The sequence below is a fragment of the Cygnus olor genome, chromosome 10 (genome assembly GCF_009769625.2).
Source record: "Cygnus olor isolate bCygOlo1 chromosome 10, bCygOlo1.pri.v2, whole genome shotgun sequence".
Lineage (NCBI taxonomy): Eukaryota > Metazoa > Chordata > Aves > Anseriformes > Anatidae > Cygnus > Cygnus olor.
In genome coordinates this window covers 1,518,627-1,536,912 of record NC_049178.1, presented here as the reverse complement: position 1 = coordinate 1,536,912, position 18,286 = coordinate 1,518,627, and the positions used below count along the sequence as shown (strand labels likewise).

Here is an 18,286-nt window from a genome sequence, read left to right as displayed (position 1 = left end):
GATGTGATTTTGAGTTCTGAGTAACATGTTAAATTGTCTGTTTGTGAAGGAAATAGCTTCAGCTCGTAGCACTGATTTTGAAAGGCTTTTTGTATTATATTTTTGAAATTATGTAATGGACAGTACATGTCACAGTTCAAATAAAATGCTTATGCCCTCTATGTAAAATGAAGCACCTAACAATACTTAGACGTGCGAGTTCCATAGTCATATCTGTCTTTTCAGTGTTGCATATCCAGGACTGCAAAACCTGAACTTCGCTAAGCTGGAATACACAGCTGTTAAGAAAAAAAATGTTTGAGGTCTTTGAATACATTTCAAAGCCATTAAATGGCTTGTGTTTAGTATATTTGGCCAACTTCTATTTTAATCTGAAAGTCAAGACATTCAGTATTTATTATGCTTTTAGTTCACATCCTTTGTGTACTCTCATCACATTTTTGTGTGAACTCTTCACATTCATGAAGCAGATGGACCTTTCCATTTCAATTAGTATCTAATCAAGTATTATTAAAAGGCTTTAATATTTTATTGGGCCCTAACAAACAGGTACATTTATTTAACTTTGTAACTGCTCTGTGTGCAGCCATTTTTGCACTAAAATGGCTTTAAAAATTTTATCTACCAGAAAAATATGTAATATGCTGTGTTTGGCAATGGTGCTAAAATCCACAAAGATTCAGTAAGATCCTTCATTATTCTCCTCTTCCTCATAGTAGATATGTTACAGAAAGGAAGACGGCTGTATTTTTTCCTCTGTAGTAGTAAGATTTCTTCCTATTGGTTGTTATAATTGTAGGTAATTGGAAGCTATTCATTTTACCTTTTTCATCAGCATTCTTTCTACTTCACTGACAAATCTGTGCTACTGTTTTTGAAGGTGGATAGTGTATGTTCATTCCAAGCTATTTTGCTTTCGTTTCTTGCTTTTGTTATGGCATTTCATTATAGAATGAAATGGGAAAGACAAAATGCAGATTTGACAGGTATTTAGAACCTATTTGTTCCATTAACATATCCTCTATTTTTTTCTTCCCTTCTGGTTACAGTAGTTTGAGAAAACCTCTGGTGCTTTTCATTCTTATTTAAAATTCTGCATGTCTCTGTCCTTTTAAGCTTGCTATTTCTTCCTGTTGGTCATGGCAAATGAGCCTGGATGACAGATGACTTTGGCGTGTATCTTCTTGTATTGTTGCTAAGCGTATTTCTGTTGTAAGCTTGTATGGATAAAAACATAGCGAACTTCAAGATTTACAAGTATTTTCAACATGAGAAGTCAGTGCCAGAAGTTATCGTAACAATTAATCGAAGTGATTACACAGTACTGCTCTAAATACAAGTGTGGTGTTTTTTTTTCTTTTTTTTCCCTTCCCCTTACTAGTCAGGCATCAAGAATCCATCTGGTATGTACTGTGAGCTCGGTGATTAGAGTCAATGTCTTTTTAAAGTCAGGATTCCACTTCTAGAAGCAGTGCAACTTCTAATGTTTCTGGATGAATCCCCTTTCTGATTATGAGTTAAGCATTGTTATTAAACATGTTTATAATTATGTATCTGGGCATTATAGATTTCTCAATTACCAACTGCTTTGTAGTGCCATTTAGTTTAAAGGCTTACTAAATGAAAAATTAATGTACAGGTTACTTGATTCATTCTGTTAACATATATAAGGATCGCGACTTTTAAAGGAATGTATTTGAAATCTAGGCATTGTTAACACGCTCTACTGCTGAAAGGCTTTACATAATAAAATTTATTTTACCCATCTTGAAACTTCATTAAACAAATGAAGTTATGTGAGATACTCAAACAGAACTCTACCAGGTTGTAGCTGTGAATATTGATATAGTTATTGCAATTCCTATATATTGCTGTGCTGTGAATATCAAATGAGTAACCAGAAATGCTGTCCTCTTGAGTTTTGAAAAGATATATAAGGATATTTTCGTAAATTTTAAAAAAAGCAGCACTGTTTATCTTAACTGAATGGCTTATCATTTTATCACATTATTATAATATCTAAGTATGTTGTTACACCTTCTAACAGTATATGGGATATATGACTTTTCCTGGAATTAGCTTTAGGTGAAATACAAATGCTGTAAATACTTCAGAAAATGATAGCTCAGTAAATGACTTCAGAAGCGAAGATGAGATTTAAGACAATTAGCACTTCAAAATGTTGCATTTTAATGCTCTGTTACTTATTTCCAAAGAGGAGGGAGGCCATTTAGTGTTCAAAATACCAAACAGAAGAAAATAAGACAATATTATTCCTAAGCTATCTGATTTATGGAGGTTTTACAGTTGTCATGTAGATTTGGCATTATACAAGAAGCTGCCTGGTGCTGTAGAGACATGCGTGCTCTTCACCTAGCTAGCAAATACTGCTGGGGCCTAGGAATTGATTCCAATTTTAATCGTTTCTTATGTTACATGTAGTACAGTATAACAGAACATTCTTTTTCCTTATGTTTTGAAAAGACATCTGCCCTATTTAAATCTTGACACATCTTTAAACATTTTTTAAACACTGATTATGTTTAGTTTGAATGTTAATATAGCCTGCTGGCAAAGCCAGGGTTTTTAAGTATAGGATAAAAAGCAAGGCTTAGGTGCCGGGAATGTATTTGCTTTGCTGCTACAATTAGAATTTTGGGGGAGTAGACTTGGGGAATGCTATTGTTCATGTTAATGTTCATGATAATGGTGTGCTTCGAGTTCTATGCTGTTGCAAAATAATAGTAATAAAATGTAAGTAGAAAGTGCAGGTAACTTGCCTTCGGTTAATGTTAAAAAAAAAAATAAAAATGTTTGTGCAGTAAGGCTTTTCTAATATTAGTGGGGTCTAAGTCTGATTATGCAGCGTGGTTTATGCTTTCTCAAATTTATTTGTGACAAAATTTTTTTCATACTCTGAGCCCTGAATTCTTGATTTGGTCTTGAACAGTCTATCTTATTACTAATGTAGGAACAGTTTTTAACTGAAAATAAACTTGTATTTGTTCGTTTGGCCAATAAGGTTTCTTGCTGAAAACCGTATTTCTTAAAGCTGTTGTAGATTTTTATTATGTAAGTTGCTTAACTGAGCCTTCAGTGTTATGTAATTTCAGGCAGTCTAAGGTCTGCATATGCCCACTCATCGAAACAAAATCTCTGTTGCATTAGGAGTTCTCAAATCTATTGTATTTCTACAAGCAAATCTTTGGATCAGTATAGCATGCCTGTTTTAAAGGCTCAGAACTACATTTTGTCTTACCAACTAGTGCTGTATCTTGACTCTTACAACTCTGGAAATGTCAGTACAAAATTAATATAACAGCGTGATTTAGAGCAGTTAGTATTCAGCTGGTGTATCTGATTCATGCAGTACATCTATCTTTAGTTTTAAAATGTATAATAGTGACTTAAATTCTTAGAGAAGTTTAGTCCCATCATCTTGACATTAATTGCTTTTCTTTTATTCAGCCTAATGTTGGTTCTGGTCTCTTTAGGCTGTGTTTTTTTTTTTTTTTTTTTCCTTTGCTCAAGACACTGCAGCTACTGCTGCCTCCTTTGAAGGAAGAGTCAGCAGGACTGAGCTATGCGCTTTAAACTGTATTAAAATAAATAACTAAATGATTAAAAAAAATCATATGTGAATCTTAAAACATTTTAATTCTGATGATTAATGCAAATGATTTTTTGCAACTTGCAGGACTTGAACTCCTGTCCCCTTCATTTCTTCCAGGCTATGTAAATCACAAAGCTATTCTCCATGCTAAACCAGTTGCTGAGTGCTTGTGTATTTTGCTGTGTATTTAATGTTGTTATGTGAAGACATAAAGGTAGATTCTTCTGGATGAATATCTTATTTTCTTCTTTTTCCGAGAGTAAAAAGTGCACTTTGGGGAAAACTTGGTACGTCCAATACCAATGTTCAGTTAGCATATTGATCTGCAGAAGAAAATATCATAGTTCTATGTAACTTTCTTTTCTTTATAAGTGATTTTTTTCTCCTTTCATGTGATGAAGTCTTGCTTTCTCCGAAGGCATTGGAGAATTTTCTTTGCCTTCAGTGAGTTAGAACTGCATCTTGAATGATGTGTACTCTCTTGTTTGAACGTTTTGACAGGAGTAATAATTTCTTGGTGCTTGTAATGTTTTAAAAATGTAGTCTAAATCAACCTGAATATCAATCATCATGTTTTATATTTCTCCTTAACTAAAAGGAAAGCACTATTTTAAACCACAGTGAATTCACTCTCTTCTGCTATCAGTACTCTGTGTTTTGCAGTATTTTCTGTCTTTCTGGGTTTTGCAAGCATAGCGTGATCCTCTTATTTATATTATTAAAAGTAAATATGTTCTATTGGTGAAGTCTAACAGATATAGGAGATGGCTTCTGTAAGTTTGTATGCATTTCACTTCCAATAATATGGAAATCGAGTGGACAATCCAACTGGAAAGTATCAGATATCGAAAGGGAACGAATGCTAATTCCCTTACTTAATGCATTTATGGTTGATTGTTTTTACGTCCTGTATTGGAAAATGCTTACATTTCAAGGTTAAAAGAGCCGGTCTCCATGCAGATTATCTTGGCAGTGAAGGTATACAACCATGAGTAGATGATGCATTGTAATGGTGATTCACTTTTAAAGCAACTGCTAATCAATACTCTACACTTTCAAATGTCATTATTGTTCTGTAGGGTACAATTTTTGTTGCTGATAATAAATGGTTACCAATATATAATTTGTGCTGTACAATGTGTAGGATAGACTATTTTGTTAAGGTTGCTATAGATGCTTCATGGAAAGGTTTGCATGAAATACTCCGATTAATATATCGTTCTCATGAAGTTCCTATCTTGCTTTTTCTATGTAGGTTTTTGCAAAACTGTGGACGTTCTTGTGATCCCAGTTATCCTCTTCCCAAAGCTTAAGTAATTCCTTTGCGAATGACAAATTCATTACAATATTTGTAGCTGAAGAAAGTCTGTGTGGTGAAGCTTTTTTTAATTAATACTTCGAGAGAATTTGGGAAGGATCTTGAGTACCTTTCTAGAAGTGTTGAATTCCAGTGACAGGTGTTTTCTGAAAATATCCTGCCCTCAGATCTCTTGGGACTTTACAGATAGTTGATAACTAGCACATTGGTTTGGAGGATATTATAAGGCGCGAGGAGAATGGGATTATTTAAGAGAGACAAAGGCTTGTCCACACCGGACTGTATAGATGTTACAACCAGTATATTAAATTTAAGCTGGGAATAAATTGCAGACAGTAGAATCCAGAGCACAGGAATTAAGCTGTCATAAATCTCTCTTACATGAGAGTCGGCTTCACACACTCCTTAGCTGGATCTTAGCAGTAGCTATAGAATCTCAGATTGCTTTAACAAGCTAGACTTGAATTTACCATGGACAGCAGTTGAGTTTAAAACAAAAATCACTTGTCTAACTAGGGAAAGGTAAAATAAGGCTATTTCAGCAGTGGTACTCTGAGTATGAAGGGAGAAAGATTCGAGTTTATAGTGAAGTAAGTGTTGGGTGCATATCTGTACGTGTAAAACAAATCTTGGACAAGCCTACAGGTGGGATGTGTGTACCTTTTAAATGTATATTCAGAATAGGACTGCCTGAGCAGCACACAGTGCCAGGCAATTTTTATAAAGGAGATGGCTGCTGGGAGGTGAAGAAGTTTTGCATATATCAGTTTGCAGTGCAGGCAGCACTTAGAAAGGTAACTGTCACTATTATCTTTCAAACTAGATAGAGCTCTTAGAGTACCTAAGAAAAGGTTGTAGAAGATCTATGAACAAACTGTTCTCGATTCCATTTAAAAAAAAAGGAAAAAAAACATGGTATGGTGACCTTATCTGATTCATAAATTGGGGATATAAAATGAGAACTACGTGTATATAATTCCTTCAATGTATTGGGGCTTAACGTGCAGACTTGATTGCTTGTTTCTTTAGGTTCTTGCTTGTATATGTGACAGTAGTTTCTTTATCAAAGCTTTGTTCTTGGCATATAGAAAAGGGTGGAAGTGACTTTTGGGCTTCTAATAGCCTCATAAAATATTTTCCTTTGGAGTAATCAAACGATAGAGTTGATGGTCTTCCCTGAATTCTGTGCAGGTGGCAGATTATGTGAATATTCTAGAATTTGCAAGTTGAGAAGATCGCTGCTTGATGTTCTTCTGAATACCTTGATACTGAATTTACCTCTGGCCAGACGAAAACCAAACCAAAACAAAAAGTGGCTTTCATCTTCCCCCTTTCTGCCACTGTCTAACTCTCTTCCATTGTGGAACTCTGTTTTTTTCTGCCATTGTGCAGTAATTGTTCTGGAAGAACATTTTCGGTTATTTAACTCAAGTTTCTGCTCAAAGTAAGGTCAGTGCAGACTTCAGAGCACATTTTTGGGGGTCTTTGAGTCCAGTCTTCAGAACCTTCAAAGACAGATGCCACAGTCTCTTATTCCACAGCTTGACTATTCTCACGATGAAAAACTATTTGCTGCCTCTCTCCTCCTATAGTACATCCCCATAAACAGCATTGGTTATTCTTGTCTCTAACCTCCTTGTAGGTACTAGAAGACTGTTTATAGGTCCTCTCCCCAACAGTTCCCTGCTATGCATGCCCTACCTTCAAGTGCTCTCCGAAAGTGGTGTGCACAATCTTGATGAGTCTTCTCCATCTTCAGTGATAAAGTTCATTAATAAACACATTAAAACGAAGAGTTCCCAGTATAGACCCCTGGGGAGCTCTGCTTGCAAATAGCCTCCAGGGTTGCTGTGAATAACCACTACCTTTTGATCCCGATTGACTGTTTTTTCACCTATCTGCCAGTCCTTTCAAACAGACCATAGTTGTCCTAATTTAGATACTGAGATACTGTGGGAGATATCAAAAGCCTTTCTGAAATAAGGTAAATGCCACCCACAGCTCTCCACTCATTCACAGACGTAGTTTTATTGCAGAAGGCACTCAGGCTGTTGTTGGTTTTTGTATCCTTGAACACTAATAGAAATAGAAAAGCAGCTCTAAGAAACTTTAAGACACACTTATCTTTTCGCAAAAGCAGTTGCCCCTGTTTTGATCAAGGCTAAATAAATACAATTTGAAGTGTACTTGTACTTTTATACCTTTTCCTTTTGATTTTTTTCGGTCTGGAAGACCTATATGCTTTACATTATCCATGGTATAGTATCCATACTATTGCCTCCCTTATTGTGAAATACTGATAAAAATGCAAGGGATAATAAAAATCACAAGAAATGCTGTGGACCTTAGCTGAAAGATTTTCAACTGCAGTAAACAGATGGATAACTTAGCGAGAGATTGATATTTCCATAAAAGTTGTTTTGATGTTTGAGCCATTGTCTATGTTTGTTTGGAAATGAGTTTCATTTGGCAAAAATCAAGAAAGCAATAATTCTATTTGTTTTCATTCTGTAGTCCAGGCCATATGCCATGTTTACCTTTCAGTTACTTTTAAGAAGCTTTTTTAAAAATGAGACAATTCCAAATAAATACTCTTTATATAAAAATATATAGTGCCACCATTCTTTTTTCTGTTGGATCTACGCATGTTTCATCAGCTCAAGGCTTTGACTCTTGGATTGCATCTCTCCATGTGGTAGAAAATGTTAGTCTGAAGCTGATTTCTTTGGTAGTCTTATAAGCAAGCAGCATTTTCACAGACCTATGAGCTTGGCATGAAAGCTTACTCTGTATGCCAATGGACTGCCTGTGAACTTAACCACTTCCAAGTCTCTGAGTATGACCTAGGGAATTCTTGATTGTGTTAGTTAGGATTTTGATTCTCTCTCACTTGATATATTTGTTTCTCCTAAAACTCTGTTATGCCCCAGTCATACCATCTTTCAGTTGCTTCATCAGGCCTCTTCTTTTCTGTCTCATTCTTTTAAAATACTTGCATTAACATTACAGGGTTTTAATCTAAACTCTCTTCTGTTTAATGTTCAGGTAGACTTTCCTCCACAGACACTCCTCTGTTCACAACAGGGCTATGTAACTGTTCTCATAATTATGAGATCTCGAGAGTAATCTCTGCTAAGCTGATTGCATGAACTGGAAAACTTTTTATATTTTTAATTTGTCATGGTAGCACAGGCACTTCCCTTCTACTCTAGGGCTAAACCAAACTCTATCTCCTAGTTGTCTTACTGTAGATATTTTTCTTTTACTATATTTATCAACCACAGTACCTTAAATGAACTTAGTGTTGCACAGAAATCACTCGTCAGCTGGTAGAAGGTTTTATGCCTCATCCGTTTTCACTTTAGATTATTCTGCTGTAACTGGCAAGGAGCTTCTTCAAGTTTTTATATACAAACAAGGATTTGACTTGTTTTCTTAAAAAGCAGGCATTGAACTATATAGTAATAGTATCTCTAGCCTGTTAAATAAAAGGCACTGTGAAAATGCTATTTGGAAGGCATTATGAAAAACTTGGTCAGGGCTACAGCATCTAGTTTTCCTATTGTTCTTCTAGGTTGTACCTGAACGTTTGGCTATTCAATATACTCGCATGAGTTTGTCAAGCTATCTAAGTCACTAATTTTCAAGACACAAGAAAAGGATCTTTGTACTATGGGTATTAAAGTTTGATGTGTTGGGAACACATCATTGGTCACAAGACTAGATAATTATCTTCTAAGTGACAAAGCTTCAAAGATGAAAAGCAGGAATATTCAAACTTCAGCTTTACCTTGAAGCTAAATGACTATCATTTTATGACAGCTGTGCCGAATCTATGACTGCTGAGCTGTTTGTACGTGATACTATCATATCACATTAATAGAAATTTTCACTGATAATGAAAACTGTAGGAGGCTAAGAGTAAAGCTTTATGTTATGACTTGCCATTGATAGCCATTGACTATCTGCATCCAACAGATTTATTGCCCCCTACGCACATTGTGCCTTTTACAATATCTTTGGCAGCTTCTTCAATGAAGTACAAGAAAGAGATTATAGATGGCACTGTACAAAAAGTCTGAGTACTCGCTTCATGTTACAGACATCCCTCTATCATTACAAACTGCAGCAAAATTTCACAGTAAAAGTAAAGATGAGATCTGACAACCCTTTGGAACTTACTATGGAAAACACGAAGAGGAAAAAAAGGATTTCTGTTGGCCACCTCAGTTTTAAATTTCCTGTTAAAATCAAGGCAGAAGACTAAGATTGAGGTAGATCTGGCTTCTCACCCTAGGTCTGTGATAACTTCTTGACAGACTGCTCAGGCGGTTAAATAATACCTGTAATGTCCTACATACAAATTTCAGAACTTGGGGCAGTGGTAGGATTTTGTCCAGAATGCCAGAAGCCTTAACGTGAAAGTTAAAGCTACAAGCAGGACTTCCCCCAAATTGCTGTCGTCACTGGCAAATGGTGGCATCTTTGCTAACTTTTCCTGTGAAATAGACCTAGCAATGCTGTCTTTTTCCTTAACTCTCTAAATGTTAAAGGTTCTTGGACTGGGAGTAAAGTGCTTATTGTGTGGGGAAAATGAGGTGGTGAAAACACCACTAGGGAAGCAAGGCAAAGTGCATGGAACTTAGCACCTCTGAGAGCTACAAAGCATTAATTCGGAAGCAGACTTGAAAACTTCTTCCACAGCTAAAAAGATGAATGGCTTTGTGTTACAGCCCTAAAGTATGAAATGAACAAACCCCCTGTTATTTCTGCTGTACATATTTGGTGTCCATGGTTGACATTTCCACGTGGCATTGTGCTGGCAAGTGGAACAGAACCATTTCTTGTCAGAGGATTCGTTCTACATATCCTTTAAATACAAAGTGATATGCTGTGCTCATACTGGAAACTAATCTTCAATTTTGCAGTCTTCTTTCTGTTATGCTAGTTTATTTACACTGGTACCACTTACTATTCATTTTTTCCATAACTGCAGTTTTGCACTGTTTTTTCATGAGAGCCTTCAGAATGACCTTTTAAAATCTTCTTTCAAGTAAGATCCAACCAAATAAGACTTGTTACAGAGTCAAATTTACAAATGCCAAAAGCACTTAAATTGAAAACCAGGTAACTTTCTTTATCCCATTATGGGTAGCTGATTATTTGTTACATTTACCATATAAATTTATTTTCTGCATGTACTTTTTCACTCTGTCCTTCTCTGTACTCCCACTTGTTTATAGCCTTTGCTTTTTGCTCTGGAAGCGTCTATCATTAATGCTTTTTTTTTTTCAGTGACTTGAGCAGAGATAATGGCAGTGCTGCAGTAAGGATCTGGCCAGCTGGAACAAAATATGCAGAAAGAGAATGAATAATGGCTTAATAATACTTCAGTGCATAAGTACAGGGAAAGGTTATGCAAATACAGGTATCGTCCTTAAAATGGTCTTTTATTCAAGTAATGTTACACTTTTCAAAAGGAAGAATAAATACTTGAGGATCTACCAGTATACATTATATGTTGTGAAAGTTACTGGAAAGAGGAGGTGGTTATTTCTCCAATAACAGTGAATATGCTTAGTTGTACCTTAGCATGTTCAGGAAGAAGGAAAAGAGAACACAATTCGCTCAAATATTAACTGGAAGATTTTTTTTTTTGTCATAGTAGAAGTGACTTTACAGCACTTTTCAGACAGAGTAAATTGCAGGGAGGAGTCTACTTCAGCTTTCTGATACCATCTCATTTAAAACAGCTAAAGGCAAATACAGGGAGACCAAAGGAAATAAGATGGACAAGAACAGAATACATTGCAGGGGCAAAGAAACGGAAGGACTTGAAGCACGTGTTTTTACCTCTTTAATGCAAGTGTAGAATATATTTGTGTGAAATTGAGTCAAAGTCTGTATACTGGTGATTATTTTTGAGATATATTAAATAAACAATTTCCATATTAAAAACATAGAATCATAGAATATCCCGAGTTGGAAGGGACCCATAAGGATCATCTAGTCCAAGTCTTGGCACTGCACAGGTCTGCCCAAAGTTTAGACCATGTGACTAAGTGCACAGTCCAGTTGCTTCTTAAATTCAGACAGGCTTGGTGCAGTGACTGCGTCCCTGGGGAGCTTGTTCCAATGTGCGACCACCCTCTCGGTGAAGAACCTCTTCCTGATGTCCAGCCTAAACTTCCCCCCGCCTCAGCTTAACGCCATTCCCACGGGTCCTATCGCTGGTGTTTACAGTGAATAGGTCACCTGCCTCTCCACTCCCCTTCGCGAGGAAGCTGTAGACTGCGATGAGGTCCCCCCTCAGCCTCCTCTTCTCCAGGCTGAACAGGCCCAGTGCCCTCAGCCGCTCCTCATACGTCTTCCCCTCTAGGCCCTTCACCATCTTCGTCGCCCTACATGTAACTCACAGTCAGGAAGTCAAATTGGTTATTTTTTTCAAATGTATGAGTGCCACGTGATTTCAAAACTTTTGCCAAGAACTAACCTGAAGAGGAAATCATGTGCTAAGAAATGTAAAATTCAATTTAGGAAAGGCATCTAAAATTAAACAATCTTGCTAAGAGATAACATAGTTCTCTTTGTATTTAGCTTCCCAGATACTTAATATTTTGAATGTTGTCATTTTTTAAGTTACTGATTTGAATTTTTCTCTGCTGAAGTTTTTATCTGTACAGCCCCAGTGTAACAGGAGTCTCACTGCACTTATAACTTGGCACTAATTCTATCAAGTCCACCCTAAGCATGTTATTAATATAAATATATTTTTGTTCAGTAGAACTTCTTTAGCATTAGAAGATGTCTGGGGAATTTTGTGTGAACATGGGCTGTAGAAAATGTCATTGTAGGTCCCAATCCCACATATGTTGAAAAAATTCAAATGATGATCTATAGAATTATGTATGGCTTTTATTTATGTGATTGCACTCTATTTATTTTGGTTTACAAATGCACAGGAGTCATAACTGCAAACTGTAATTATTCTAAACATAATTTGTCTGACAAAAGCAGCTGCTAACTCAGCTCTTCTCAAAAATCTTCAATAAAATCCATCTTGAGAAGTACAAAATTCCCTTTCTTCACATGCATCCTTGGTGCCTATCCGGTATTTTCTTCTCAAGAGTCTAGTAAAAACCTAAGACTTCCTGGTGTGATTAAGACAAATCCAGGCAGACTGTACCATGGTTTGCATTGCATGAACTTTCCTCGTTTAATAGCAAAGTTTTCAATGTTGTGGGACAACTCTTTAATTTGGCAGAGATAATCCTTTCACATTTTATTTACTTGTTTAAACATTGAGGTGTCTGATGGTTAATGCATTCATTAATTTGAGTTAAATAATATTGTTTCTGCTTTGGAAGCCTCCAAACAAAACAACAGCAACAACAAAAAAACAAAAACCCACCACATGTAGTTGTGGTTTTGCCCCTGACCTGTTGATTGACATTGTGCAAATCAGTTGTAGTATGTCTGGTTCCGCACTTAGTAAGCAGAGTTTTCCACTTTTGTCTTCGGTAGTGTAGGTCGTTTTCTTAGAAATGTTTTGATCAAAACTTGTATATGAAATTCACTTAAAGAAAAAAAAGTTATCAAATGCCTTACTAGTATGTATTAATGAATGGTTTATTGGTTGACTGAACAGGTCAGTCCTCTGCACCATGCCATGTAGCAGTAGTAGCCTGGTCAAAAACAGGCTTGGAGTCTGGGTAATATAGCATCTGTTTCCAAAGTCTTTGGAAGTTGAATGAATATCAAATGAATGCAGGATTAATGCTATTATTTCAATCTCACTTAAGGGTAAACTAATGAACGCAATTTAAATTCACATCAGGAGCAATTGAAATGGGGGCAGATGGAGTTACTTTGCTTGTTGATATGAGTAGCACTTCAGTAGTTTTGTACTTGAAATAAGGCTGATCTTGGTGACAGCATATCTGCTTTCAATTAAAAGTACTGGTGCAAAGTAGTGAGTAGCACAAATACTGTTTTTTTTAAAAAAAGGGGGTGATTCTGCCTTGATTATATATAGAGCTATCATGACTGGTGTGGAGAAGGGAACTGAGGAAAGGAATCTCCTGGATTGTGGCAGCAAGTTATTGTACATTCAAGTTAAAAAAACACATTTACCTGGGATATATATGTAGGTCTATATCTACTATGACTGTATGCCTTCTTGCAAGCCTTTAAACTAGTTCTTAGCAGCATGCTGACTACAATATAAACTTCAAAAGGATTGGATCTACAATCGGGAAGTTCTCTTTTACATTCACAGTAGTTATACAGAGTAATGAGACAGCTACCTGTAATGAGACTGTAGTCTGCAGGAGAAGAGGTGTAGAATGTTTGAGGGTGCAATGTTCTTCAGGCTGGAAAATGTTATGGTTTCAATACAAAGAGTAATTATAAATCTCCTTGAAGGCTTCATATTAAGCTGTAATTTATTTTTAACTGTGAAAGTGTATGTACTTTGCCAACTTTTACTTTTTCTTCTGGGTGGGTAGGAGGTTAGAATTGAAAGATTGCTTTTCTTTCCTCTTTCAATTGCCTAAAAAGAAAAGTAACTGGAATAGAATCACATTTCCTGTAGGTGAACGGTAAAATAAAATTGTCACCTAGTGATTTCAGCATATAGGCTCCCTAATTCTTCTCTTCATTCCCTTCCAAAGGAGTTTGCAATCATTTTGTGGCACTAGCTTTTCTCCTTTATTACGTCATGTATGAGGAATTGCTTTCTTCCTTTTTAATATGAGTGGCTTGATATACAACATATCCTCTACACCAAGCATTTGTTTTTTCTCCTTTCTGATGCTTCTTCATTTCCTTTTTCTCCCATCCTCTGTCCTCACTTCAGATTTCTGATATTGTCATAATTGACTTTTTCAGAATATACCTTGTCTTAATCCTCTTCTGTGACTTAGTCTTACGTTTTAACTCGTGTGTGCGTGTGTATGCATGCTATGTATTTTAAAAGTACTTTATTAAAGTCCTGTTTCACTGGATCCTTCTCATTTCTTTAAAATGTTCTGATAGTCATGTTTTAAGAAATGGTATGTAACCTTGATGTACATTGAGCTTTGTATCTCTATCAGTCTTCCACCTCCCAATTGCTGGTTGCTTTTGACTGTATTTAGTCTAAAACTTCTTAGATGTAAAAGGCAATTTCATTTGAGAAGTGTAAATGTTTCTTCATTTGTTCATAGTGATTCTTTCCCCATGCTGCTACCCTACGTTCATTCTGTAATTTCTGATCTGAGCCCCACTGATATTTTCAGAGAGAGAAAATTGTGGAAATAATGTCAAATGTATTTTCATGTTTTACTATTTGTTATGTAACTTTCCAAAGCTGGAAGAATTGTTTATACCTTCCACAGCACCTTGTGCCCTGTTGCGGAGAAGAAACATTAAGAAGGAAAACTTTAAAAAATTTTACACAGTCATACTGTATTCTATTTTTTTTTCCCCCCTCTGATAAACATGCTTAGGCTCACTCATTGCCTCTCAACAAGGAAAAAGTTCCCCATATCTGCCCAGAGAGCTTTTGCCCCTTCTTTTTCTCACTTTGAGCTTATTAGTAGTGGCTTTTAAATGTCATGAGAAGGAAATGGCACTTGGGAAACCCAAGTTCTGTTACTGTGTGTTGCTAGGATTGTTGAGTGATCTTGAGCAACTGGTTTTTGTTCTTGATTCATCCTGGACAGTAGTAGTAGTGTCTTTGAGACAGTCTAGCTCAGTGTTAGGTACTGATAGCTCTCTGGCGCATCTGCTGGATGATTGCAAAGGTGTTAGCAGAGCTTTGTTCCTCACTTGCCAGTATACCTACAGCTCTGATACCAGAGGACTGCAGCTCAGTCCTCCAGCACAATGCATTTCTCACATTCACGTCACCTACTGCCACTTGCTGCAAAAGCCACAACTACGCTGCATTATGTATAGATTACTCCAGATATTTCTGATATCAGTTCAAAATCTGTTATTCTTATTTGCTTTCTCATTTTTTTCCTAGATCTTGCTTTGTTTAATGCTTTACGTTTTCCTCTGTATGGATGGATATAGGTCATGTTATGTGAATGCACTTGTTGAAGCACAGAAGTATTTGAATGGATGGTAGTGAGATTACTTCTGAGTTTTAGATAGAGCAATTGGTTACATGTATGAAGGATGGGATTATTACTAATATCTTTGTGTTTCCATTTTAAAAAATATTTTTTCATCCTGAGAACCTGCCTTTCTCATCTTAAATATTTATGCTGTATTTGTGTAAAATCTCGAAGTCGAGAAGTGTTAACTATGGTTATTTGCTCAGAATGAGTGTAAAAAGCAGTTAAAACTTTCTTATGCAGCAGGAGCAGATGTATGATCATCACATAACAGGAGTATGATCATCATAGCAGGAGTATGATCAACACATAACCTTTTTCAGGATCAGTTCAGAACCTAAATGGTGCTTGTGGAAGAGTTCTCTGGGCTTTAAAATAGTATTATTGAAATAGCACGTGTGTTTGAAGAAGAAGAAAACACAATTACGTGAAAAAGGGAATAGAGGAAGCATGTTACTACCTGCAGTTGTTATAAAGTCCTACTAAAAAAAAAAAAGATTTTTCTTTAATGAGCATGGTAACTGGTGTTTTTTTTTAAAAAGTAACTGGATTGGTTTCTCTGTGCAGCTGTGAAAAAAAATCATAACCCTGAGCTACATCTTGTGCTAAAATGGGAAAACAGTAGCAGCTGTATAGTTTTCTGCATCTTTAAAAATAGGATTATAAGCATGGCATAATAATAACAATAAAAAATTATTTACCTGTGTGGAGGGATAAAAATATCCAAATTCTGCAGCAAGATGTTGTATTGCAGGTGTTGTTCATCCAGGCGTGAAAAAACATCTCTTAATCTGGCCTTTCTGGAATGTGGAGAAAGTGTGAAGAAAGATTTGCTCTTGTGGTAAATAAGTATTAATGGTAGTCTGTTATGAAACAGAAGTAAAGGAAAAAGAAAAAGATGGGAGGTGAAATTGAATACCATGGTTCATTGTACTAGACAAGCCAAGTATCTTACAGTCTGACCTTTGCAGAGCAGGACTTTTTTCAAACAATCCAGAGGAGATCTTATTAGATCTTTCAAAGAAAAATTCCTTTTCATATGTATGTTAAAAAGAAGAAAAAAACCACCACCACCACCACCAAAAAAACAATTCCCTCACCAAAAGGGCATCGTCTACTTTTAAAAATAAATACGTAGACTAAACTGTTGTGAAAAATAGTTTTTCATATCGGGAATTTTTTTTCCTTTTAGTTTCTGTTTCTTGGCACTGAAATACTATGCTTTTTAGCAAAGCTAACTACCGTACGATAAATGTTTTAGGTATTCAAATCGACTGAAAAGGTTTTAATGTGGCTTCTTTTAATCAGCCAGCTGTACAAGTATTTTGACTTCCTTAAGAAAATTATTGAATCCATTATTTAGGACTCAGTTTATATCATTCAGGGTGTTCCAATTGGGAGATAGGGTTAATTTGTTTTACTAAGTATTAAACTAATAGCAATGGCTACTTAGTATTATTTTTTTGAATAGCCCTAATAGCATAAAATAGGTTGAGCCAGGCTTTGTGTGAGGGGTGTGTCTGTGTTTTATGTAGATGCCTACTGTAATATGGCTTTACAACTGGAATTAGAAATTTGGGGAGCTGAAGGAAAGTGAAAATCCGTGTCTGACCTCTCTAAGCAAATTTGCACGGACAAGCGTTTTGATGTTTGGTAGTACTGATAATGGTCTGTAGAGGCAGTGGTATTGATATAGACATAAAAGTCAGCTGAATCACTTTTTTCTTACCTTTTCTTTATCATGATCTCTTTTCTTACCTTGAGACAGCAAAATATTGTTAAAATTTTTTTACTTACATTTGCTATTTGTTTCTCTATTTTATATATATATAAATTATATATATATTTATATATAAATAATATACCTATTTTATATATATATATATATATGTGCTGAGCCATCCGCATACTTTCTGATGAATGCGGTTGAGCCCATGAGCAGTGTTGAAGGTAGGCGAGAACAGTTTACCTATGAGGTAAATGAGGGTGGTGAGTGGCAGTTTGGGGTGACCTGTCCACAGGTGGGGTGTTAGTTCTGTATTGCTGCTGTGCGTATGGAACTGCCTAGCCTGGAGCTGCTGCTGGTTTCACTTTGCTACTTGTTTCTATGCTGAGCCTTCCCCACTTCAGTAGAGTAATAAGCAGCTATAGTTTTAAACACGGGAATTACAATGTTTTGTGAACATGCAAAAGATCTTGATGTACAAGCTGATCAGCATTTCATTTTCTAACACTTGATTAATCTATTTGTGAAGAGGATGCAAATTTTCAAGCACACGCTTCGGTCTTCCTGTAGGTCCTCCTTAACAAGTGCTGTGTGTAAACCCGGCTTTCTAGCTAACCCATCTTGTCCTGCTTTTAAAAATAACTCCCTCAGTATTTCTACACTTTCCCGAGCATCTTACTTCTGTGATCTGTGCTTTTACATTTTTTTACCCTTTATTTTAGTCCTGGCTAGCGGCTCTGGAGTTTGGCAATTTCCATCTTCAGTACAAGTCAAAATAGCTAGACCGTTTCAGCCTGCTTTGACTCCAGTAGGCTATCTGCCAATCTTTCTTCTCAGATAAGGTATAGACTCGATGACTGCATCCATACAGCCGTATGACAGGCAGCCGAAAGAGCGGCTGTGAGAACAGCATGGTCTGAGATCTGTTCATTTTCTGTTTGTGTGACTTCTTTGGAAAGCAGCCTGCCTGCGGGCTGCCAGCCTGAAAATCCTGGGCAGTGCATTAAGGTACTGAATGCTACTGTATGTGGAGCTGCCAGGCACGCTCAAGTGGGTGACATCTTCTGTGGTCCCGAAGGCATTCTACAGCTGTGTTTTCAGGCTGGCTGTCTACAGGTCTAGTTTGAGAGCTTCTCACCTCTCAGAGAACACGCACAGTGAGTTTCTGCCATCATGACCTCAGTAAGACTCAAGTGAGTGCTTGCCATTCATTTGTCCTGATGTTCCCTGCTAAACTGTTCCTCTATTTTTTCCCCTCTAAGCACTGGATGTTATTTCAACCACTGAAGATTCCGATGACTTTGTAGGGTACAGACCAAATCTGATACAGTTTCTCTTATTCCACTTGTCCCCTTCCTCCTGTCTCACTCTCACTGTCGATGTACTGATACTTGAAGGTAACCTGCATTGTGATCAAGTTACGTTTCACACAACAAATTGGATGCTTTGTCAACACAGGAAATCCATGGAACTCTTATCTTTCTATTACTGTCATTACTGTTAATAATAATTAAAAGTTTTTTTTT

At 36.4% G+C, this 18,286-nt stretch overlaps 1 protein-coding gene across 9 annotated transcripts in view; it reads left to right on the top strand.

Moving 5' to 3' along the window:
- The window catches only part of CACNA2D3 (calcium voltage-gated channel auxiliary subunit alpha2delta 3), a 493,098-nt gene that overhangs the window by 37,629 nt on the left and 437,183 nt on the right, over window positions 1–18,286 (top strand). The gene's annotated exons all lie outside the window — the stretch shown is intronic.